Below are 23,391 nucleotides of genomic sequence, written 5' to 3' on the forward strand. Positions count from 1 at the left end.
TGGGGACCTCTGTTCTTTCATTTCAGCTCTGCCGGCACCAGGGATGCCTTCATCCTGAGGCTGGTCACTGGCTTGGGTGCAAATGACTGCTACTGGCAGTCAAGGCTGCATGCTTCCCGGTGCACAAAGCGAAAGAGAAAAAACTCATCCCAGTGTGGTACATGTCTGTACCCCTCATGGCTCAGTGGCAAAGAATCCACCTGCCAATGCAGGAGACATGGGTTCTATCCCTGGGTTGGGAAGATCCCCTGGAGAAGGAGATGGCAACCCACTTCCGTATTCTTGCCTGGAGAATCCCATGGACAGAGGAGCCTGGTGGGCTATAGTCTGTGGGGTCACAAAGAGTCAGACACAGTGTGCGCCTCCTGCTTCCTGGGGGGTGTGTAGGAGGAGTGGGTGAGGCCGAGACATTTTCCCAGCACAGTTTAATCAATCTCCCACTCATCTAACTTGCTCCCTGGAGTAGAAGATAGGACCGAAGGGAGGGCATCTCAGGTGAAGATCTGGACCAGAGCTTTGAAATGGTTTGCATCACAAAACTTCTTGCGAAATCAGGGTAGGGCTTCCTGCTAATCCTCGGAGTAGCCCAGGGCCAGTCCCAAGCTCTGATTTCCCCACCGCTCGCACGCTGGGATCCCTTTGAGCAATGCCGAATATGATTTTGTGAGTTCTTTGAAAAAGAGAAAGGCATGTTCTTAGATGGGTCCCAAGCCTTGGGCTGTCGCACCTGGGTGTCTGGGGCTTTCTGAGGGCACTGCATTCTCAGGGAAAGATGTGGGCTCTGGGTCAAGCAGCTTCTTGCCCTCACAGGAGCTGAGCCGGCAGCTGCATCTTACCTGGAGATGCTGTCTCGCACCTGCGCTGATGTCCTCACGCAGAAGAGTGTAGCTACGCTGCTTCCCTTCCTGGCCATCTCCCCTGCATGTGCCTATTTCCCACATCTTAGCCTTTGCCTTAGTCACTTCTATATCAGCCTCTATTTTTTATTTCCTTTTTTCTTAAAAAAAAATTCTTTTGGCTGTGCCCCCAGGGCATGTGGGATTTCATTTCCCAAACCAGGGATCGAACCCCTGGCCCCTGCATTGGAAGAACAGAGTCTTAACCACTAGACCACCAAGAAGTGTCTTTTTGTTTAGCTATTTCCTAACCATTCATTCCAGAATCAGCCCAGACACAGCCCTCTGGACCCCTTGGCTCCTCTATCCATGGGATTTTCCAGGCAGGAATACTGGGGTGGGTTGCCATTTCCTGCTCTAGGGGATCTTCCCGACCTAGGGATCCAGCCCGAGTCTCCTGCATCTCCTGCACTGGCACGAGGATTCTTTACCACTGTGCCACCTAGGAAGCCCTGCCCACGGTCCATGCAGTCTCTTTAATGTCCCTGCAGTTATCGGGATAGCTCTGGCCTCCTCTGCCTGACTCTTGCTTTCCTCCCCCCAGTATATGCAAGTGTTGAATGAAGGAGAGGCTACTGCAGAAATCAAAGCCTGAATAACGGGCAGTGGCAGCTCCAAAAGTTTACTCTAGGAGGGCCTCAGGGTGGCAAATGGTTTATCACTTAAGGTTACGGATGGGGAGATAAGTCTACCCCGTAGGGTCACCTCCCTCTGCAGCCCTATGAAAGGGAAAGTCGCTCAGTCGTCTCCGACTCTTTGCAAGCCCGTGGACTGTAGCCTGCCAGGCTCCTCTGTCCTTGGAATTCTCCAGGCCAGAATACTGGAGTGGGTAGTCATTTTTTTCTCCAGGGACTCTTCCCAACCCAGGGATCGAACCCAGAAAGCAGATGTTAATATCCTCTGTCTGTGCCAAATGAGAAAGCTGAGGCAAACATACTAACTGCAGCCTGACAGTCACACAGCACCTTGCTGACGGCAAGCAGGGTGGCAACGAGCTAGGTTTGTCTGACTCCAGGGTTACTGGGGGGTGGAGGGTGGGGCTGGACGGGTTCACCCTGGGCAGAATTTAGCTTGGCATGTCCCACCTTATGGGCTTACTAGGAGGCTCAGTGGGAAAGAATCCGCCTTCCAATGTAGAAGACTCGGATTCAATCCCTGAGTCAACAAGATCCCCTGGAGGAGGAAATGGCAACCCGCTCCAGTATTCTTCCCTGGAGAATCTCATGGACAGAGGAGCCTGGCATGCTACAGCCCATAGCGTGGGAGGGAGTCACACATGACTGGGGGACTAAGCTTGCACACGGGTCCCACTTTATGCACATAGGCCGGCCTAGACCAGAGGGAGCTGACAATGAGGCTGGAATCTCAGCCTGGTCTTGGAAGTTAAGGCCCAGGGGAGGACTCCCATCATTCCTAAGGTACTCTGCGTTTGTTGGCTGGAAGTTCAGTTCAGTTCAGTCGCTCAGTCGTGTCTGACTCTTTGCGACCCCATGGACTGCAGCATGCCAGGCCTCCCTGTCCATCACCAACTCCCGGAGCTCGTTCAAACTCATGTCCATTGAGTCGGTGATGCCATCCAACCATTTTATCCTCTGTCGTCCCCTTCTCCTCCCGCCTGCAATCTTTCCCAGCATCTGGGGCTTTTAGACAGAACTCCATCTCCCGGGAAGCAGTTCGGCCCCGCCCCGCCCCCTTCGCGCGCTCCGCCCGCCCTGCCCCGGCCCCGGCCGCTATATAAGGGCCAGATGGTCCGGCCACTGGTAGAGCGCGCGGTGGCGCGGGCGCGGAACTGCGACTCTGAGAATCTGTACCCTGCAGCGGCAGCCGTGCCTCGGCGCTTCTCACCTGCGTCTCTCTTGCCGGCCTGGCGCCCGCCCCACGCCGCCCGGCCCCGCGCACCTGTAAACCCGAGGCCCAGACTGCCTCTGACCCTGGTGCTTTTCCGGGCTTGGCGGAGGGGTTCCCGGCGGGGATTCCTGGGGTCGCGCTGGTGATAAGCAGGGAAGAAAGACTAGCTGCTGCGTCCAAGCTGGGTGCTCTCCGAGCGCAGGGAGGCAGGCTGCGATCGGCGGGGCGCAGCTGGGGGAGCCCAGGCCGGCGAACCTGCGCGCGATCTCCGCGGGTCCCCGGCGCCGAGGCCAGGACGGCCGGCGCTTTGGCCTTGGATGGAAATGGGGACTGGTCCTCCGGGCCCTCTACCGTGGATTACTTGGTGCATCTCTGCCGGGCTTGATGAACCACGACCTCGTCTCCATCCGTGGATTGGTGCGTGCTACCCAATAGTCGGGTCGTTTCCCTGGAGGTAAGTCTCCCCGCGATTCGGGGAGGAGGGGATAGGATATGACCCCCTGCGTCGCTTTATGAAGGTCTTGCGGTTCTGGGTTGAGATTTTTGTTCTTGTAATTGACATCTTCTCAGAGGCCGTTTTAGCCATCGTTTGCCTCCAGGCGGAGCGGATTCCCGGTGGTCATGGCCTATCTTGGGCGCCCTGGCTATCGCCCTTCCAATGCCGCCTAGCCACCGGCCGCCCCGCGGGACAGGGCCCCGGCCTGGGGTGAAGTCCGCGTCCTCCGGGTCCCCGCCCGACTCCCTGGCGCTTACTATCTTCTAAGCACGTCGCGCTGCGGGGCCCGTTACCTCGGTGAGCTCGCGACGTCTGCTTGCCTGCGACCCAGAGTGCGATCTAGGGGCAGCGCTTGGCTCCCCTCTCCCCGTGGGGGGTGGGGAATGTCTCCGGTCCCCGTCCTGGTCGCCGAAGAGCGGCTTTACTGCAAGGACCGCGCCACCCATCAGGGGGTTCACTGAATGGGTGAGAGGTGTCAGGAATTCCCTCCAATGCTACTAACCACCGCCTCCCCCATCAGTGCAGACTGTTAGTGGAAGAGGTCCCCCCCCCCCCGCCCCCTCTCCGCGCCAGCCTCAGGAGGGGTGCTTCGTCTTGAGTCCTGAACTGAAAGCAAACTGCTTCTGCATCCACAGCTCCCCTCTCTCCTCCTCCTTTTGAGCGGGCGCCTCGGAGCAGCACCCTGCCTTGTCACCAAGTAGGCTCTGAGTACTTGTTTGTTGAGTGAATGACTGAGCCAGGCCACCTTGATGTACGGATTAACACAGGGCCTCCTTTCCCTTGTCCTTTGGCACTTGCCCTCAACTCTGGTGACTTGCCTCCTGAAGACTGTTTCCTGGGGATGCTTTCCCCGGTGGGCGATTCCTTCCCCTCCCTCCTCCAGCCCTGTCTGCAGTGTGTTTGTGATGGTCCACTTCCTGTCCAGTGGTCCCCTCTGCATAGAACACGTTTGGAAGCTGTCCAGGTCTCCCCTGGGCGCCAGGGCCTCCTGTGAGCACGTGCTTGGGAAGGTGGTAGAACCAGGCGCCGCTGCAAGAAAAAAGATGATGTGTTGGTTCTGCTCCTCTCCCGGGAGCCAGTGTTCTGGCCACACCCAGGTCCCTGGTACTGCCTGCGTGGTGCAGGGTGTACCCTATGGTCCTGCCCACCCTCTCAGGGAGAGGAGCTGTTGAAATTGTCCCACTGATGGCCTGGAAGCCCACCTTTGCATCCCCATCTGATTTTTAAAAGTAATCCGCTGTCCTTTCTGTATCTTTTATAGAAAACTACAAAAAAAAAAAAATTGCAAAATTCAGGAAACACCCAGTTCCCACAGTAATGCTGGCAATTTGACATGTTTTCTCACTGCTGAAACCCCTGCAATGTATACAACGTTGGTTCCCGCTCTATCCCCCGCCTTGCTTTTTTTTTGAACATTTCCCCACATAATGACTGTATTCGCTGCAGACACTGAATCATAGTTTGCGTGACAATTCTCCCATTGTTGGACACCGAGGTATTTCCAAATTTTTACCCTTTGAAGTCATGCATTGGTGAATGTCTTTTGTACATAAGGATTTGTCCACATTTTGAATTATTTCCTTTGGAAAATTCCCAGAAGTCACTCTTTGCTCTAAATCAGTCATGCCTAAAATAAAAGGAGTGCCCTTCTTGGTGGACTTTTACCAGGTGGGCTTGGAGGAAGACTACAGCGCTTAGCCTGCGGATAATACCGCAACTGGGAGCCAGGATACAGTAGGAGCCCAGACAGTGCTCACTGGGTGAATGCCGTGTTTCGTTGCCTTTTGTTTTTCCTGAAGCAAAGAATTGATCCGCACTGGCTGTGAGAGTAATTTAAAATTTGCCTTCAGGGTTGGGATTGAAATTATTTTAGCAATGCCGGAGATTGAGATTTACGAGGAAGCTGGATTCAAAATGCTGTCCTTTTACAAATTATTACTGTTTAGAAAACCTGCTTATTTATATTTATCTGTGGCTGTGCTGGGTCTTCGTTGCTGGGCAGGCTTTTCTCTAGTTGCTGTGAGTGGGGGCTACCCTCTAGGTACGGTGCCTGGGGTTCTCACTGCGGAGCACAGGCTCTGGGCGTGTGGGCTCAGTGGTTGTGGCTCCTGGGCTCTAGGCACAGGCTCAGTAGTTGTGGCGCGTGGACTTAGTTTTGCCGACGCGTGTGGGATCCTCTTGGGATCAGGGATCGAACCCGTGTCCCCTGCATTGGCAGGCGGATTCATCATTGAGCCGCCAGGGAAGGTCTATTATCAACTTTCGATTTTGATAGAAGTCTAGATTTTTGGGAAAGTTGCAAAACTAATACATGGAGTTCCCTTATACCCTTCACCCAGCTTCCTTGTGTGTTAACATCTTATAGATCCACAGTGAGATGATCAGCGTGGGGATTAATAGTAATAGGATACTTTGAACCCATCTTTAGGCCTCATTCACATTTTCCCAATTGTCCCACTAATGTCTTTTTTTCTGGCCCATGATCCATTTCAGGATCCTGAGTGGCAGAAAGTGCTGTCATGTAAAAACGTGAACGTTGAGAGTGATTCAGCAGGCTGTCTTCTTTAAAAACGACTTACTTGAGGCATGATTGACATACAAAAAGCCGTACGTGTTTCATGTCTGAAACTCGGTGAGTTTGGTCATATAAATACACTGTGAAACTGACACCACAATCCATGCCATAAACATACTCATCACCTCCAAAAGTTTCTTCCCCCCTCTTATTTACTATTTTATCATTTCTTGACAGCAAAAGCAGTTAACAGAAGAGCTACCCTCTTAGCAAATTTTCAAATGTCCAATGCCCACAAACTCAGTCACTCAATTGTGTCTGCCTCTTTGCGACCCCATGGACTGTAGCCCAGCAGGCTCCTCAGTCCTCGGGATTTTTCAGGCAGGAATACTGGAGTGGGTTGCCATTTCCATCTCCAGGGGATCTTCCTGGCCCAGGGGTTGAACCTGCGGCTCCTGTGGCTCCTGCATTGCAGGTGGATTCTTTACCACTGAGCAGGGAGGCCCTCAAGTATCCAATACAGGGTCATTGACCATAAGTGCTGTGCTTCACGGGCTAAAGCTATGCATCTCGTCAGACCGTCTTTATTCTGGAGGTTTAAAATTGAGAAGTCTGTTCCATCTTCTCCCGCAGGACAACTCACCCTCTCCTCCCTATTTATGGCTGGCAGGGCAGATGAGCCCCTTCAGGGTGTGGAGGGAAGAGGACTCTTGATCACGAGTGGTTGGTGCGTCCCCGTATACCCTCTCTTTCCTCTGTGGACCTTCCCTGGGAGAGAGAGGTTTCAGTAGAAATTGGGTTACAGCCTGATCTGTCCTGACCTGTCTTGCGGGGTGGGGAGGAGGTGGAGGATGTCATCTGGGTTGCGTGAGAGCCCGCCGCCAAGCCCAGAACCCCCCACCGTCGGGCAGTCCGGCGTGCACTGCCTGGGGGTGACTCATGCTGCCTGAGCAGCAGGTGTGTCTGCTGCTAAGTGTGCAAACCAACCCAGTGAGGCAGAGTCTCCCGGTGATCCGAGCAGGTTAAAGGAACACGGACTTCTGCTCGTTCCTCGGGGTGGACTGAGGGTTTCGTCCAGCTGTCTTGGGCTGCGGAGGGGTCCCCCTCTTCTTTCGGGGTGAGCAGAGCCAGCCTGGAGGGGTGTTTGGAAGCGACTGCTGTGAATGGAAGCTGGCCCAGCGTCTTTGCATAAGAGAGCCCTTGTGTGGAGTTGAGGAGCCCCATGAAAGAGTTCCTTCTCCCTGCATCAGAGACTGCCGCAGCCCAGAGCTTCCTCCAACAATACACACGCAAACCCGGGCTGTCCTCTCCAGCCCGGCTGGTTGCCTGCACGTAGAGTGGAGGTGATGTTTGCTTGGGATGAGGAAGTTCTGAGGTTACTTAACTCTCAACTAGACACGTTTCTGTCGTCCAGATGGAGTTTCTCGGTTACTGTCAGGGTCACCTAGACTTGATTTTTCTTATGCTCCCAGCCTTCCTATTATAGTTTGTAAACGGAAAGACGGTCATCCCCTCTCCCCCACCCCACCCCAGTGCCCTGGCGCAGACATTTTCTCTCACCAGCCAGCTCCAGTGAAGATCATAACAGGAAGTCTCAGTGGGAGAGGGCTTCGGGATGCTGGAGCCGAACAGTCCTGGAATAGCCCTCTGTCTACACCCGCCTTCTTCCCCTGCTCCGTGACTCCTCGAGGGCCCTCCCTGCCAGCTCTTCCCAGATCAGCTGCTCCAAGGGATTGTCCCCTTGGCCTGCACCCTGTGGTTTGCATAAAAAATGAATTGCTTGGCGAATTTGGTTAAAAAAAAAAAAAGATTATTCTTAGCAACCATCCCACCCTCCCCCACCTTTAGAGGTTGTTTTGGTGTGTGGGGGGCGGGGACGGTGCTCCAGAGATGTGCGTTTTTAACAAGCTCCCTTGCCCTAGATGGACACTTGAAGAAACATGGAGTTGGTTGACTTCTTGGCCACCTACAGCCAGAACTGAGCCTTTTCCCTCTCAAGGGTACCCAGCTGCAAAGCTTCTCTTCCTCCTCTTCCAAGAAGTCTCCCTGGCTTACCTCCACCTGGTGTGGTGCCCACATGTACTTAATTGGTTTTGCTGGGACGGGTTGTGACCTGGAAGTCTTGAAATCGGGTGCCCTTCGTTCGTGGTTAAGGCAGAAGGGGCTGCGTTTGCGTGAAGGGTAAAGAACTGCAGTTCTGGGCTTCAGGAGTAAGACCTTCAGCCTCTCCTCTGCGGTTCGTGAGTTTCCCCAGGAGCCGGGAAGATGCCCTTGAGAAGGCAGCCCTCTCGGGGTATTTGTGAGCCTAGGCAGGCCCTCCTACTCCTCTTTCTGAGCAGCATCGTCCTAGGCAGTGTCGGCCCTCGACACGGAACTGGTTGGGTCCCCACGCCGTCACTGGAGAGCTGCACTCGCCTCCTTTGACGGGAGGGGGTGGTCCTGGGTGAATTTCTTGTTCTTTGAACTGTGCCATTGGCGAAAGACGGTCTGTTGCAAACCCCCCGTACTCTACGGACTCGGTTTGAGCCTGGAAAAACGTCTATACACAACGCATCTCGGGTGATCACATGCTGTGCGAAGGGCCTGGAGGAAGTTTGTAAGCTCCAGGAATGCTGAAGTGGCAAGTTCCTGTCAAAGAACCCTTTCTGTGACGTGAATCATCACCTCCTCCCGTATTTGGTGTGTTCGTACAGGTTTCTGCACAGAAGGCCCGAAACCAGGTGCCTTCTGGAGTTGGTAAAAGCAGACGCGCCGCGTCCGGGCGAGTGACTAAGGGACTGCAGTCTGGGTCTCCTCAGGTCCGGGAGGCCCCCAGGTGCTTGGAAAGTGCTTCTTATAGGCTCTAATTCTAGTGGCTTTCAGACCCACTATATGTGTTCATATATCGATGGGCTCAGTTGTGTCCAATTCTTTGCCACCCTTTGGACTGTAGCCTGCCAGGCTCCTCTGTCCATGGGGTCTTTTGGGAATACTGGAGTGGGTGGCCATTTCCTCTTCCAGGGGATCTCCCTGACCCAGGGATGGAACCCGCGTCTCTTGCGTCTCCTGCATTGGAGGAGGGTTCTTTACTTGCTGAGCCCTTGGGGGCTTTTAGGGTCTGATTTTAATGGCTCTCGGACCCGCTGCCGTTGCCTGAGACATGGGCTGTTACTTGCACTGGAGTTTTTCAACTGCTTTTGTGCCACTGCCCTGTTGGGTACCGTCTTCAGCGTGGTGGCGTGTCACCCCCCTTTTCCAGAAGAAGGTATTAAAGCACAAATGAGGTGGATGCCCACCTGGGAGGACCAGCCCCTAACTCCCGTGACAAGGGAATATTCTGGAAGCGCTGGTGGCGGGGGATGGAGAGAGGATTCATGATTTGAGGGGACTTTGGGGTGAATCCTCTCTGTCCACGTGTCTCGCAGGATCAGATTTTATATATGAAGTTTGCCGTACGTAGGCTTTTTTGAAAATAGCAATGACTTTCGTGGACCCCTTTTCTGTATGGTCATGTGGCCTAGAAGTGCCCTTTTGCGGCCAGCGGTCAGACGCCAGGTCTCTGACCGCTGGCGACTCCAGTGGGGCTGGGGTCAGCACCTGGGCCCAGATGACCCCCTCTGGTCTGGAGTTTTCTCCCCGGAGCTGTGAGCGGGCCCTGAAAGCTCTGTCTGATCCTGTTTGTCATCAGACGTCCCAAACCACGTGTGTCCGGCCTCAAGGTAGGGTTGGGGTGGGGGGCACCGGTGCTGAGAGGCTTTATTGACCCCTGGGGTCCCCGCGGGTGTGACCCCCGGGTTTGGGCTCCTTTGTCTCTCCTGACCTCTGCACTTTCCCCTGTGTGCTGGGTGGAAAGCGACCTTATGTCTCTGGAGCCATCATGAACGTGGTTCTTTTTCATTTTTCTTTTTTTATTGCAATTTAAAAATATTTTTTTTTCTTTAAATTAAACAGCAAGAAACAAAGCTGTTATTATTGTGGCTGGGGTGACAGAGCAGGGTTGTCCCCAGCCCGGGAGGAGGCTTTCTTTTCTTGAGGGGAGGTGCCTTCCTGTGTGTGAGCTCAGTCGCTCAGTCGTGTCCGACTCTTTGCGACCCCATGGACTGCAGCCCACCAGACTCCTCTGTCCATGGGATTCTCCAGGCCAGAATACTGGAGTGGATTGCCATGCCCTCCTCCAGGGGAACTTACCAACCCAGGGATCCAGCCCAGGTCTCCTGCATTGCAGGTGGATTGTTTCCCATCTGAGACCCCAGGGAGGCCCCTTTGGGTGACCCCCGCCCATGACCCTTGCCTGTGATCTTGCCTCCTCTGGCTTCTCGTTAGATATCTGCCCACGGTCAGGCAGAGGGAGTTTCTCTGAGTTGAAGGGAGCCCGTGGCCACTGGCAAGCCAGTTGGGAAACGTAGAGGTTTGGGCATTTTAATTGAATTTCCTAAGTGGGCCCCAGGAGTGCGGTTAACCAGGGAGCTGAGCCGGCCCCGGCTTCGCGTTCCGCCCTGGCCACTGGGCTTTTCCGCCTTTCCTGGAACCGCTGTACTCATCGCTTCCCGCCGCTCTCTTTCATCCTGGCCCCTGCCCCGACCCCCTGCCCTGTGTACGAACCTGGATCCTTTCCTCTTTTCCAGATGTCTGTCTCTGCCCAGTCGCCCTGGGCATCTGTCTGTAGGATGCTGACTTGGGGACGCTGCTGGTGTGGCTGGGCTCACTGGCCAAACTGGTGTTGGATGTTGCCTGTTCCCTCTTCCCTCCACAGCCCCGTGTAAGGATGCAAAAAGTTCGAGCCACTGGCCAGCGCCGGCTGCTAGGGCTGTGGTGTTATGTTGCGAAGAGAGAGAAGCCAGCCTCAGGCAGGCAGGAGCAGGTGGTCTACAGCCCGTCTCCCTCGGTCCTGACAGCCCTGGATATGGGCACTCCCATCTCTGACATCTGGGCCTTAGAGAGTTGAAGGAGCGTCCTTACATCCCCGGAGCTTTACAGGATGAAGCCCTGGTTCCGAGACAGCTCATGGCACGTGCCCAGTGCTGGGTTCCCGTCCCGCCCCCTCACCAGTGCCCGTGTGACCTTGTACACGTTGCTGAGACTCTCTGCATTCCGTTCCTCACCTGTGGTTGTTGTTCAGTAAGCCCTGTCCGACTAAGCCCTGTCCAACTGGACTAAGCACTGTCCAACTCTTTGTGACCCCGTGGACTGCAGCACACCAGGCTCCCTGTCCTTCACTGTCTCCAGAGTTTGCTCGCATCATGTCTACTGAGTCGATGATGCGATCCAACCATTTCATCCTCTGTCACCCCCTCTCCTCTTGCCGTCAGTCTTTCAATCTTTCCCAGCATCAGGGTCGTTTGCAATGAATCAGCTCTTCACATTAGGTGGACAAAGTATTAGAGCTTCAGCTTCAGCATCAGTCCTTCCAGTGAATATTCAGGGTTGATTTCCTTTAGGATTGACTGTTTTGATCTCCTTGCAGTCCAAGGGACTCTCAAGAGTCTTCTCCAGCACCACAGTTCGAAAGCCAATTCTTCAGAGTTCAGCCTTCTTTATGGTCCAACTCTCAGGTCTCTACATGACTACTAGAAAGGAGCAGGTATCTTTTAATTTCCTCATCCATCAAAGAAGGGTATTTTTAGGTGGCTCGATTTTGGTTGCCAGCTGTAGAGAAACCAGCTCTAATTGGCTGAGACCATGGAGCTCGAGGGTGTCCACCTAACTGAGAAGTCTGGGTGTTGTGATTTTGGGGATCTCCTTGGCTTTGTGTTTTTCTCTAGTTCTTTTCATCTGTCGTGGAAGCGGGAAGAGCAGAAGCCTGGGCAGGCCCCCTGCCTCTGCGGACCCAGAGGAAGAAGGAAGATGCCCGAGGGACAGCCCTGGAAGTGCGCTCAGCCCTGGACCCGTCCCGTGGCCGGGAGGGGGAGCGCACCGATTGCGTCCTGTGCTCACCGCCCCGCACCTGCGTCTGTGGGTGGAGGCCCTTCCTTCCCCAGAGCCGCGGGGACTCTGCAAGGTGGGAGGATGCAGAGACATGGCCTCGGATGTTTACTGTGGACGGCTGGGCTCCTGGATGATGCAGCAGAGCGGTTTGTGGCTGGGGCAAGGAATTGGTCCTCTTCACCTTGGGCTACATAGGAGCTGGGAGAGTCCATGCCTGACCATTCATGGAGACTGATATAGGAATGAACCTCCGCAGTTCTCACCTCTGAATTGCTGAACCCGAGAGTCTATTTTTTCATGGGAGATCATCTCCATCAGGGAGCCAGGAAGTCCAGCCTCATAGTGTCCACCGCTTGTTCCTGGAACAGCAGCCCGGTGCATGGAATGGCATCTCTCCCTGAGATTTCTTCAGAGCGAAGACAAGCTCCTTTCTTAACTCTGAGCATCTCCTGAGCAGTGGTGGCAGAGCGGTCCCTTGCTTGATATGAGAAGCCCTGCAATGGGAGCTGCAGACTTCTTGCCGGGCTCTTGTGTATGGCAACTCAGGCAGGAGATGGAGCTTCCTGTTTTAACCAAATGAGGGGCTCACCCTAGGGCAGCTGCCCAAGTGAGTCAACTTAGACGGTTCCACTGTGTTTGCACATCCCTGGTCCGACTTGTATCCCAACTTCTGGGGGCTGCTTGTAAGAGACACAGCTGTGCTTTTCAGGCTGTTGGGCTCAAGGTGTGTGTGTGTGTGTGTGTGTGTGTGTGTGTGTTTGTGCCCACGTACTCAGTCATGTCTGACTCTTTGCAATCCCCTGGACTGTAACCCACCAGGCTTTTCTGTCTGTGGGATTATCCCAGGTGAGAATACTGGAGTGGACTGCCATCTCCTTCTCTGGGGATCTTGCCAACCCAAGGATCTAACCCATGTCTCTTGTGTCTCCTGCATTGGCCGGCGGATTCTTTACTGCTGAAGCACCAGGGAAGCCTGAGCTAAAGGTAGGGGACCCTGTTTTCCTTATACAGGTAGCCATTGTTTGAGGAGCTGTGACTCATGCTCACCAGTTGTAGAGCTCTTAAAGGAAATCCTCCCACCCTGACAGCTGCTCTTAGCTGTCCTCATTCACTGTCGGTAGAAAAGCTCATTGTCACGGTGATAGATGGTTTCCTCTCAGCTGGGATATGGCTGGGCCTTTTCAGGGAGCGTGGAGAAGTGCATGGCCGAGGGTGTGGGGAAGGCGATCCATGTCCCAGGAAGCTGCTAGCTATCGCATGTAGCATTGCCCCATTTAATAGATGAGGAAATGGAGGCTTCCAGGACTTAAGTTACTTGTCCGAAGTCACTTTGCTGGCCAGCGGCAGAGCCAGAAGCAATCTGCTTCCAGGCTGGCACGTGACTGTCCAGCTCGGAGTTGCAAGCTTGGCTTCCTGCTGCTTCTGGGAAATGCTTTGACATTGTCATTCAGCCACTGAGTTGTGTCTGACTCTTTGACTGCAGCACGCCAGGCTCCCCTGTCTTTCCTGTTGCCTGGAGTTTGCTCAAATTCATGTCCATTGAATCAGCGATGCCATCCAGCCATCTCATCCTCTGCCGTCCCCTTCTCCTTTTGCCCTCAGTCTTTCCCAGCATCAGGATCTTTTCCAATGAGACAGCTCTTTGCATCAGGTGGTCAGTGTTGGAGCTTCAGCTTCAGCGTCAGTCCTTCTAATGAATGTTGAGGAAACATTCTGGAAGGTGCTAGAAGTCACGAATCATAGTGTTTTGATAGCTTTTCTAGCGCTCTCATCACCCTTCATGTCTTCCTCCCCAGTAACCCACCAGTAAGTCTAAAACAGTGCTTCCTCCTCCTTCTCCTGTTGGAGGTGAGGCCAGAATCCTTTCAGGAGCAGAGGTGGAAATAGACTTTGCTGTCCTCTGCAGAGACGACAGTGAACTCCACGAAGAAGGTTAACACCAACAATTCACTGAGATGCATCTCATCTCCTGGAGTTTCCCTGATGAAGAATTCTCAGGAGCTGCTCCCCACGTTCTGGGTCGTTCCCCTAGTTCTAATTCATCTGCTTTGCCGTCCTCACGTTCCTCTCTACAGATGTAATATCAGGTTTGGAGAGCTACAAGTCACCGCACACCCCAGTGGCCAGCACGGATCAGGATTCAGATGCAGGTCCGCTTGATTTTCAGACCAGCACGTTTTCGCATCAGATGGTCCCGACTCTGTTCGCTTAGGAGGTGCGCCTGTCCGGAGCAGGCATGGGCAACATGCCCTTTGTTGCTGAAATCCCACGGAGGATGCCCAGGGCTTACCGAGTTGGGTTACCACCGTGTCTTCCATCTCCCACAATCGTAAGCACGTAGAATGGGGATTGTGGGGAGGGCCTGGCTCCTTGATGAAGAAGGCTTGGAAGGGTAGGTGCACGTGTTTGAGTGGGACTGGAGCGTCGTCAAGGCATTCGATGGAAACGTTGTGTTGAGGATGCTAGCTTTTATTTACTGGGACAGAGCTGTGTGCGCTTTACTCCGTGAGTGCAAAGCCTCGATGAGTTTTCAGAGCAGACTCACGGCCAGGCATGCCCTTCTGTTGTTATACTTGGAAATGAGGTGAGCTCCCCAGTGTGATGGAAGCCCAGGTGGCCTCAGTGGTAAAGAATCTGCCTACCAACATAGGAGAAGTAAGAGACTCAGATTCAATCCTGGGTCGGGAAGATCCCCTGGAAAAGGGCATGGCAACCCACTCCAGTATTCTTGCCCGGAGAATCCTATGGACAGAGGAGCCTGGCGGGCTACAGTCCACGGGGTCGCAGAGTTGGGCACAACTGAACGACTGAGCGTGCACGCGCGATGCTGTGCCATCGTCACCATCAAATGTGATGAGGACCAGGCGGAACACTGCCCCGTCTAAGCTGCACTCTGTCAGCCACCATGTACTCTGTCCATCGCACAAAGAACCTTTTAACCGGTGTGGTTGGGAGGGTACAGGAATCCAATATTCTTGTCCAGTAATTGCCAGATTAGACTTCACACTCCCCCAGGGGCTGCTAACTCTGCTTTCGCAGTGTGGTCTTTTTCCTCCCATCCTTCCCTTCCCTGAACTTCTGTGGCTCCGACAACCTGTAGCATCACACATTGTTGCTGTTTAGCTGCTGAGTCGTGTTCGACTCTTTCATGACCCCGTGGCCTGTAGCCCACCAGACTCCTCTGTCCATGGGATGTTCCAGATGAGAATGTTGGAGGTTGCCATTTCCTTCTCCAGGGGATCCTCCCAACCCAGGGATTGAACCTGGGTCTCCTGCATTGGCAGGCGGCTTCTTTACTGCTGAGCCACCAGGGTAGCCCCATGACACTGTATCCTGCCTGCTAGCAGTGTTTATTGTTTCGCATGCATGGATCTTTCTTCTTCAGTGACGTCAGATGTGTGTGCCGTCTGATTTCAGAGCACCTGGCCTGATGCCAACTCCGGTACAGACCACGTGTGCTCGGCAATCCAACTGGGCCGAGGCTCACACAGCTCTGTCAGCTCGCTACTCTGGGTGTGTGGGTGCTGGGTCCATGGACCCAGCCTAGGGGACCCCAACACTGTGTCTGTGGGTGCTGGGTCCTTGGACCCCATCTAGGGGACCCCATCACCGTGTGTGTGGGTGGTGGGTCCTTGGACCCCGCATAGGGGACCCCAACACTGTGTCTGTGGGTGCTGGGTCCTTGGACCCCATCTAGGGGACCCCATCACCGTGTGTGTGGGTGGTGGGTCCTTGGACCCCGCATAGGGGACCCCAACACTGTGTCTGTGGGTGCTGGGTCCTTGGACCCCATCTAGGGGACCCCAACACTGTGTCTGTGTGTGCTGGGTCCATGGACCCCATCTAGGGGACCCCAACACTGTGTCTGTGGGTGCTGGGTCCTTGGACCCCGTCTAGGGGACCCCAACACCGTGTGTGTGGGTGTTGGGTCCATGGATCCCGTCTAGGGGACCCCAACACCATGTGTGTGGGTGCTGGGTCCTTGGACCCCGTCTAGGGGACCCCAACACTGTGTGTGTGGGTGCTGAGTCCTTGGACCCCGTCTAGAGGACCCTAGCACATTCTGTTGGAGAAACAGCTGCAGGCGTCTCGCTTTCAGACGGTATGCCTGGTCTTCGCTTGGTGTGGTCCTGAGCACTTTACTCCCTCTTTGTGCCACATAACAGTTGCTCGGCCGAGAGCCTTGGGCTCTGCCCGTCTCAGTCTCTTACTTGCCTATAGTTTGGGGACAACTTGTGTCACATCTGGGTCCTCAGTTTCCTCCCTTCGGACTTTAGACGTGGACTGAGCGGCTCCTTGATTAATTTCAGCCCAGAGGATGTTTGCCCTTGTTTCCCTCACTGTTGTGGGCGGATGACCTGAGCAAGGCAGGCAAGAAGAGACCCCCGGTCCTTGCCAGCCGTCACACCACCCCAGCTCGTGTGCAGCTTCGCTTGTTGGAGAAACCCTCAGTTCAGCTTAAACGAAATCAAAACACACAACAGGCTCATGGGGCCATCTTCTGAAACATCCTCGGTGACAGTTTGGGATGTCCTTGGAAGTCTGTTAGGGTGACCTTGTACCAAAATCAACAACTCGAAGAGTAAACGGGGGCATTCCCTGACAGTGCAGTGGTTTAGGCTCTGCGCTTCCACCGCAGGGGGTGAGGGTTCAGGCCCTGGTTGGGGATTTTAGACCCTGCATGCGACGCGACCAAAAAAAAAAAAAACCAGTAAAATATTATTTTCAAAAAACAAATGGCCCTCCTTACCCTGTGGATGGAGAGATTTTTGTTTCTCTAAGGGCCTTCGGGCACCCTTGCCTCCCCCTTTCCGGAGTGAATGTTTGGACTCAGTCTGCCTTCCAAGGACTGATGATGGAACAGACGCCCTTCACGTAGGGAAAAACAAGACGCGCTTTTTTTTCTGCCGGCTGGTGGCTTCACATCCTGGGTTTGGGAGGCTCCCAGATGGGGAACCGGCAAAGCAAACAGGTTCGAGTAGAAGTCTGCTCGTGGGGCCCATGCTCTGCTGGCCTGTGCCCCGTTCTCAGGCTGAGATGTCTTCCTACAACCTGGATTGTTCTGGGGAGTGAGACGTCCACCCCACGCCCCCTCCCCTTCCCACCCTGACCTCCCTCCCTTCCTCTTAAGAAAAAAAAAATCCTTCCCTCTTACAGCATCTGTGTCTTTAAGAATTCTGTCTATTGTCGCCCGGGACAGAGACCCTTCTGTGAGAGTCTGTTGGAGGCCTGTCCTCGGTGACACCCCGCCCCCCGTATTAAAAGACCATTGGAACAAGTTCCCCATTCTCCTCTGGAGAGGGTCCCCCTGTCCCGGGCCAAGCCACTCTTAAGGGAGCGTTTATCCTGGGACACTCGGTTTACAAAGCCCGCTGGAGTGTCAGATAAGCTCACTCAGACCCGCGAGGGGAGGAAGACAAAAGTCCTTTTATTTCCAGCCCCCGGGGGAAGACTGGCAGAGACCTCGTGCTGGAGATGGGGGGTTGCTACTGAGGAGCCTGGGAGGGGGCTTGGGCAGGGCTGGTGCTGGAGGGTTAAGAATTGGCATCTTATCATTTTAATTTTGGGGGGAATCTCCACGTGGGGCTCTAACTCCGCTGAAATCACCTCGTGTCTCCTCTCTAAATTGCTGAGATGCTCTTCGGCAAGTCTGTCTTGATCTGCCAGGGAGAAATTGCTGGTTTCTTTCGCTTACCTACTTGGATTAAAAATAAAAACACCTCACCCACGCGGGGGGCCAGGCCCCATCTGCGTGTGTTTGTTTAGAAGATGTCCGATACCAGGGACTCTGGGTGGCAGACGTCTGGGGTACATTTAGCCACCTGGCTGTGTGCGTGTGCACGCTCGCCCCATCTAGGAGTGTGTTTGTGTGTGTGTGGGTGTGGGTGTTTGCACTCGGTTGGCATGAATCCCGTCTGGGGGGTGTGTCGGGGGTCGGCACCCACTGCCTCCCCAGGTGGCCATAGCTGCAACTCTCCGGTGCATAACTGCTCGGTGGCTCAGTATTGTCTGACTCTTTGCGACCCCGTGGACTGTAGCCCGCCAGGCCCCTCTGTCCTGGGGATTCTCCAGGCCAGAATCCTAGAGCGGGTTGTCATTTGCTTCTCCAGGGGATCTTCCCGATTGAACTCCGGTCTCCTGTGTTGCAGGCGGATTCTTTAGCGCGGAGCCACCAGGGAAGCCTTACTCTCTGGGGTAGCCTTTTTGCAGTACCTGGTTTCGAGCTTTGCACTCGGTCCTGTGACCGAGACGTTTCCTCGGCGGGCTGTCCACACTGGACTGGCCTTTGTGCACCCGCACGCGTGTGGATGTCTTGGTCCTCACCGTATCCTCCAGACCCGGCACGCTCAGCTCAGAGAAGGAAAGCACCTCCCCCCGCGTCGCCCAGCAGGGGCCTCCGGGCGCCTCTGGCCCCGCTGTGTCTGCTTCTGAAGTCTCTGTCTGCCCAAAGCTGGAGGCCGGGCGGAGGGTCCCGGGCGGGAGGAGGGCAGCTAGGGGAACCGAGGCCACTCCCGGCCCTTGCCTCCCTGCCCAGACTGTGCTTGTGGTCTTGTCCACTCCCTCCCCGGCGGTGCTGGGACCCGCCGCAGGTGCCGGGGAGTGAAGCCGAGTGTCACCGCCTACCCTGTGTCCCTGGCACCGTGTGCCTAGGGGGGCGGTGCTCAGCACCCATGGGCACCAGCTCCAGGGGTCAAGCGGCAGACAGGCCAGAGCTGGTGCCCTCGGTCGGAGTTGGGAGGGAGGTGCCCGGGTGCGGTGGCAAACAAGCGGACTGGGGAGCCTCGTGGGAGCTGTGGCCGAGGAAGAGCCTTGGAGAGGGGAGCCCTGACCCAGCTCTCGGCCCCGAATCTGGGACCCCCCTCCTCTCGGGGCAGAGTGGCGGGCCCTGGGGTTGGACTTGCGTGTGTGAGTCGGGAGCCCGAGGGCCTGTGTTCCACCCTGCAGTCCCCCCTTCTTCCCATCCGGGAGCGCACGGCCGGGAGGAGGTGGGCAGGGGTCTGGGGGCGGCAGGAATGCCCCCTCAGCCGAGCCTGAGGGTGCCCAGTGGCAGGAGGCACCTGGGTCCCTGTGCAGAGCCCTCTGGCTCATCCACCCTGCTGAGGGCGGACAGAGTCAGTGAAGCTCGGGAGTCAAGGTGCCCATGTCCTGGGTGGTCGATTTCTCCCGATGGGTGGTTGGTGAACCGGCTCACCGAGCATGGCGTCAGGGCTCCAGGAGGTTGGCTGCAGAGGTCTGAGGGGGGCTGTTGTCTCCTTTTTGCTTTATTTTGCCCCCAATGAAAGCTGGGGGCTTCTCATGCAGCTCAGTGGTAAAGAATCCACCTGCAACGAAGAGGATGCAGGAGGTCACTGGTTCCACCCCTGGGTTGGGAAGATGCCCTGAAGGACACGACAACCCACGCCAGGATTCTTGCCTGGAGGATCCCCAGGACAGAGGAGCCTGGTGGGCTGCAGTCCATGGGATTGCAAAGAGTCGGACACGGCTGAAGTGACTGAGCACGCATGCACAAAGGCTGGAGGCTCAGGGGACGGTTCTGTAGCCTCTGAAGCAGTCCGTGTGTAGGTCTGTGTGTGGACGGGGGACGCGCGTCTTAGCCGTGTCCTCGGGCAAACCCCGCCTTCAAACAGCCAAGTCCTCCAGGCTGATGCTCACCTGTCTTTGGACCCCAGCAGCCCCTCTGATGGCACCTGACCGACCCCATCCCCTGGACCAGCGGGGAGGAAAATCTGTACTGGTTAATCCTTCCTGCCCCGTTCATCTTCGACTCTGCCTTCCCGTGGATGAAAGGCGTGTTTTGGGGAAACCCACCGAGTAGCCTTCCGCCCCTCTGTCCGCTGCATTCCCTTCGATTCCAGGCCTGAGCGGGAGGAAGGGAGGAAGGGCCTGGTTCACGGATGCTGCTGCGTCTGTCTGGACCGAATCCTCACCTGGTACCGCGCAGAGGGGGTGGCCCCACTAGACAGGCCTGTCTCTCTCTCCGCCTGACATAAGCCTCCTGTTCCCTGGCTGGGGGAGGGCGGCCCTTAGCACAAGGGAGACTTCAGACAGCACGGGGGGAGCCGGGCAGGCGAGCAGGGTTCGTGGCGGGAGGTGGGCAGCGTTGTCATTTATTAGGTCTGCTGAGACAACGCAGGGCTTGTCTCCAGGGTACGGAGATGCCTGCAGAGGGCGGCCAGGATGGGAGCCGGCAGAAGGAAAACAAGCACAGGTCTGCTGAAAGTGTGGGGACCCCGGGGCAGGGAAGAAAGCACCTTTGTTTGGGGAGGTCAGGGCCCGCGAGGGCGGGGGCGCAGGGAGAGGGTGTGTCGGGGGGACTCGGGCACAGAGAGGAGCGAGGCTTCGTTCCCCGGAGCCTGACGGGGCTCGACGAGAAGGGGACCCTTGCTCGATTCAGGTGTCCGGGTGGCTGGTCCTGATGCCCCACCTTCGGGGGCGGATCTGGGGGGACTGCTTCCTTATCAGCCCTGCCCCCTGAGAAGAGACCTGGGCTTCGGGAGGGAGGGTAGAGAGAGGGGTCTGCCTTGATGCAGGGGTGCCCGGGACGCTGCAGTTTTACCTGCTACTCAGGCTGGCTGGAGAAGCCCCCAGGAGATGGGCGAGGCCCTGCGGGATGTGTGTGTGTGGGGTCCTCTGACCTCACGGTGCAGATGGAGACCTCGGTCTCGGGAGGCAGTGGGGAGACCCCCCCCCAAGCCCTCTGCTCTGAGCACCTCCCTGCTCCCCACGACTTCATCTCTCCACTGACACCTCTGCCGCCCCCGTGGACGTGTGTCCCCAAACCCGGTGGCTTGTCTTGGCTCCTAACCAGCGGTCATTTGGTTTTTAGCCCAACGGGCTTGCGGATCCGCGGGTGGTTTCCCACTGCCCTTTCTCTTTGGCAGAAGGGAGGTCCCTGCGGTCCGGGGAGAATTAATTTGCCCGTTTCATGTGATGAGTGCGTGGGGGGCCCCACAGGGCGTGGCTGGCCCAGGAGAAGGACAGAGGACCCTGTCCCTCTTCCCCCGGCTGCAGCCTGACCCACCGCGAGAAGTCCGTTCTCGTGAGCCTGGGCTGCCGGCCGCTGGCCTGTGGAGCTGGTGGGGACCCTGCGGCTGGTTCTGGACTCAGCTCTGGGCCTCCCAGGGGCCTGCTGCAGCCCCCGTCATGCTGCCGCTGCTGGGGGAGACGCGTGGTCAGAGATGGGAATCCTGCAGCGTCGAGTCTGACCTTGGCTGCCGCTGAGAGTTAGTGACAAGCACTCACGGTGTTAGCTAATGAGAGCTGCTATTCTGTGTTCCTCACATTCTACACACACGCCCATGCACAGACACAGACACGCAGGCATGTTTGCACACACACACACACACATGTAGGCATGTTTGACACATGCATACATGCAGGTGTATTTGGATACATACACGCAGGCATGTTTACACACGTGTAGGTGTGTTGGGACACACATGTAGCCATGTTCTCACACATGTAGATGTGTTCATGCAGACACACGCACACACATCTAGGCATGTTTGGACACATACATGTAGGCAGGTTCGGACACACATACGTGTAGACATGTTCATACATGCAGACATGTTCACACACATGTAGGCATGCCCATACATGTAGGCATGTTCGGACACACACATGTAGGCATGTTCGGACACACACACGTGTAGACGTGTTCAGACATGCAGGCTTGTTCACACATGTGTAGGCATGCTCACACATACATGTAGGCATGTTTGGACACGTGCGTATAGACATGTTCACACATGCAGGCATGTTCACACACATGTAGGCATGCCCACACACATAGGCATGTTCGGACACACACATGTAGGCATGTTCGGACACACATATGTGTAGACGTGTTCACACATGCAGGCATGTTCACACACGTGTAGGCATGCTCACACATACATGTAGGCATGTTTGGACACGTGCGTATAGACATGTTCACACATGCAGGCATGTTCACACATGTGTAGGCATGCTCACACATACGTGTAGGCATTTTGGACACACATACGTATAGACATGTTCACACATGCAGGCATGTTCACACATGTGTAGGCATGCCCGCACACATGTAGGCATGTTTGGACACACACACACAGATAACACGTACACACTCATTTCTGCAGTGGCCTCGTGAAGCAGGCATACTGTCCCTGTTTTGCAGATGAGGACCCTGAGGCACAGAGAGGACACGTGACTTATGAAACTCATGCGGCTGGGAAGGGGCGCAGCTGAGACAGGTGTCGGGAGGGACCAGTCTCTCCCCGAAGGGAACAGCTGTGAGCTGTTCAGGGTCAGGGCCTCTTTCATGGTGCGTCAGGAGCCCAGGGCCGAAGAGGTGCTGCCCAGCCTGGCTTTGCATCTGAGCTGAAGGGTCGGGGGTTTCTGGGGAGGAAGGGAGGCTCTCGGAGGCCAGGTTCTGCCAGGCGGGTCCTTCACAGCTTGTCCACGGCCCGGCTTCACTCGCTGTGACTCGAGGGTTCTCCTGATGCTCACTGAGCCCCTGCTGTGTGCCCGGCCCCACGGCCTTCTTCACACGAGCTGCCTCGTTCCCCCTGCCATGAGCCTCGGAAGGGACTGCTGATGGGCTTGAGTGTCCGCCGGGCATCGCAGCTGGGAGGAGGCACAGCTGGATTGAATGCGACCTCAGGGCAGGAGGGACAGCCCTTCCTCTGCCCTCCTGCTTCAGGGTGTTCCTGCCAGCCCCCAGCTCCTCTGAGCATCCCCCCTCCAGACCACCCACCCCTCTACCCTTGGGCTCTTCAGCACTGACTTCTAGGATCCTGGTTATGAGGTTTTGTCCTCAGCTATCTTGAGTTGCTCTGTAAATGTCTCAGAAGGCGGTAAACAGGAAAATAGCCTTTCCCATTGCTTTTGTTTCCCTGAAGCTCCTGCCTCAGCGCCAGGCATGCTGCATAGGTCTCTCTGTTGCTATTTAGTCGCTGAGTTCTGACTCTTTGGGACCGCATGGAGTGTAGCCCGCCAGGCTCCTCTGTCCATAGGTTTTCCCAGGCAAGAATTCTGGAGAGGGTTGCCATTCTTGTCTCCAGATCTGCCCAACCCAGGGATCGAACCCCTGTCTCTCCTGTCTCCTGCATTGGCTACTACCAGGGAGAACCTGTTAAATTAAAAGAAAAAAAATGCCAGAAGTGGCACTGCAGGGCCTGTGAGCTGTGCCTTCTGGTGACGTTACACATAGGAGTGAATATTATAGCATCATTTTACAAGTGAACAAACCTGGGCTTGGAGAAGTTGGGGAGCGTGCCTGGGACCAAAGAGCTGGGAATGGGCTCAGCCTTTTGGACCTCGAAGCAGGAGTCCACCCGGCTGACCATCAGCTGGGACTGTGTCCCTGAGGTTAGGGGACAAGGGCCATCCTTGGTAAGGGCCACTCAATGCCAGGTGGCAGCTTGGAGACTGATGGCCAGTTCTGTTCCCTCCAGCCTGCCTGCCTCTGTGAAGTGAAGTGTTAGTTGCTCAGTCATGCCTGACTGTTTGTGACCCAAGGACTGCAGCCCACTGGGCTCCTCTGTCCATGGGATTTTCCAGGTAAGGATACTGGAGTGGGTTGCCATTTCCTTCTCCAGGGGATCTTTCCAACCCAGGGATTGAACTGGGTTTCCTGCAGGCAAGATTCTTTACCAACTGAGCTACGAGGGAAGCCTGCCTCACCACCAGCTTTTCATTTGTAAGCTAGCTTTATCGAGATTTGCTTTACATACCTTAAAATCCAT

General features: G+C 55.6%; 1 long non-coding RNA gene across 2 annotated transcripts in view; it reads left to right on the forward strand.

The window, feature by feature from the left end:
- Positions 1-2,644: 2,644 nt before the first annotated feature.
- Positions 2,645-23,391, forward strand: part of LOC113878090 — a 163,202-nt gene continuing 142,455 nt past the window's right edge. The window contains exon 1 of one of the 2 annotated variants that reach the window (XR_003506909.1): positions 2,645-3,198. This is a non-coding gene — a long non-coding RNA (uncharacterized LOC113878090). The remainder of the gene's footprint in view (positions 3,199-23,391) is intronic. The other variant, XR_003506908.1, reaches the window with a different exon arrangement.

The sequence above is a fragment of the Bos indicus x Bos taurus genome, chromosome 19 (genome assembly GCF_003369695.1).
Source record: "Bos indicus x Bos taurus breed Angus x Brahman F1 hybrid chromosome 19, Bos_hybrid_MaternalHap_v2.0, whole genome shotgun sequence".
Lineage (NCBI taxonomy): Eukaryota > Metazoa > Chordata > Mammalia > Artiodactyla > Bovidae > Bos > Bos indicus x Bos taurus.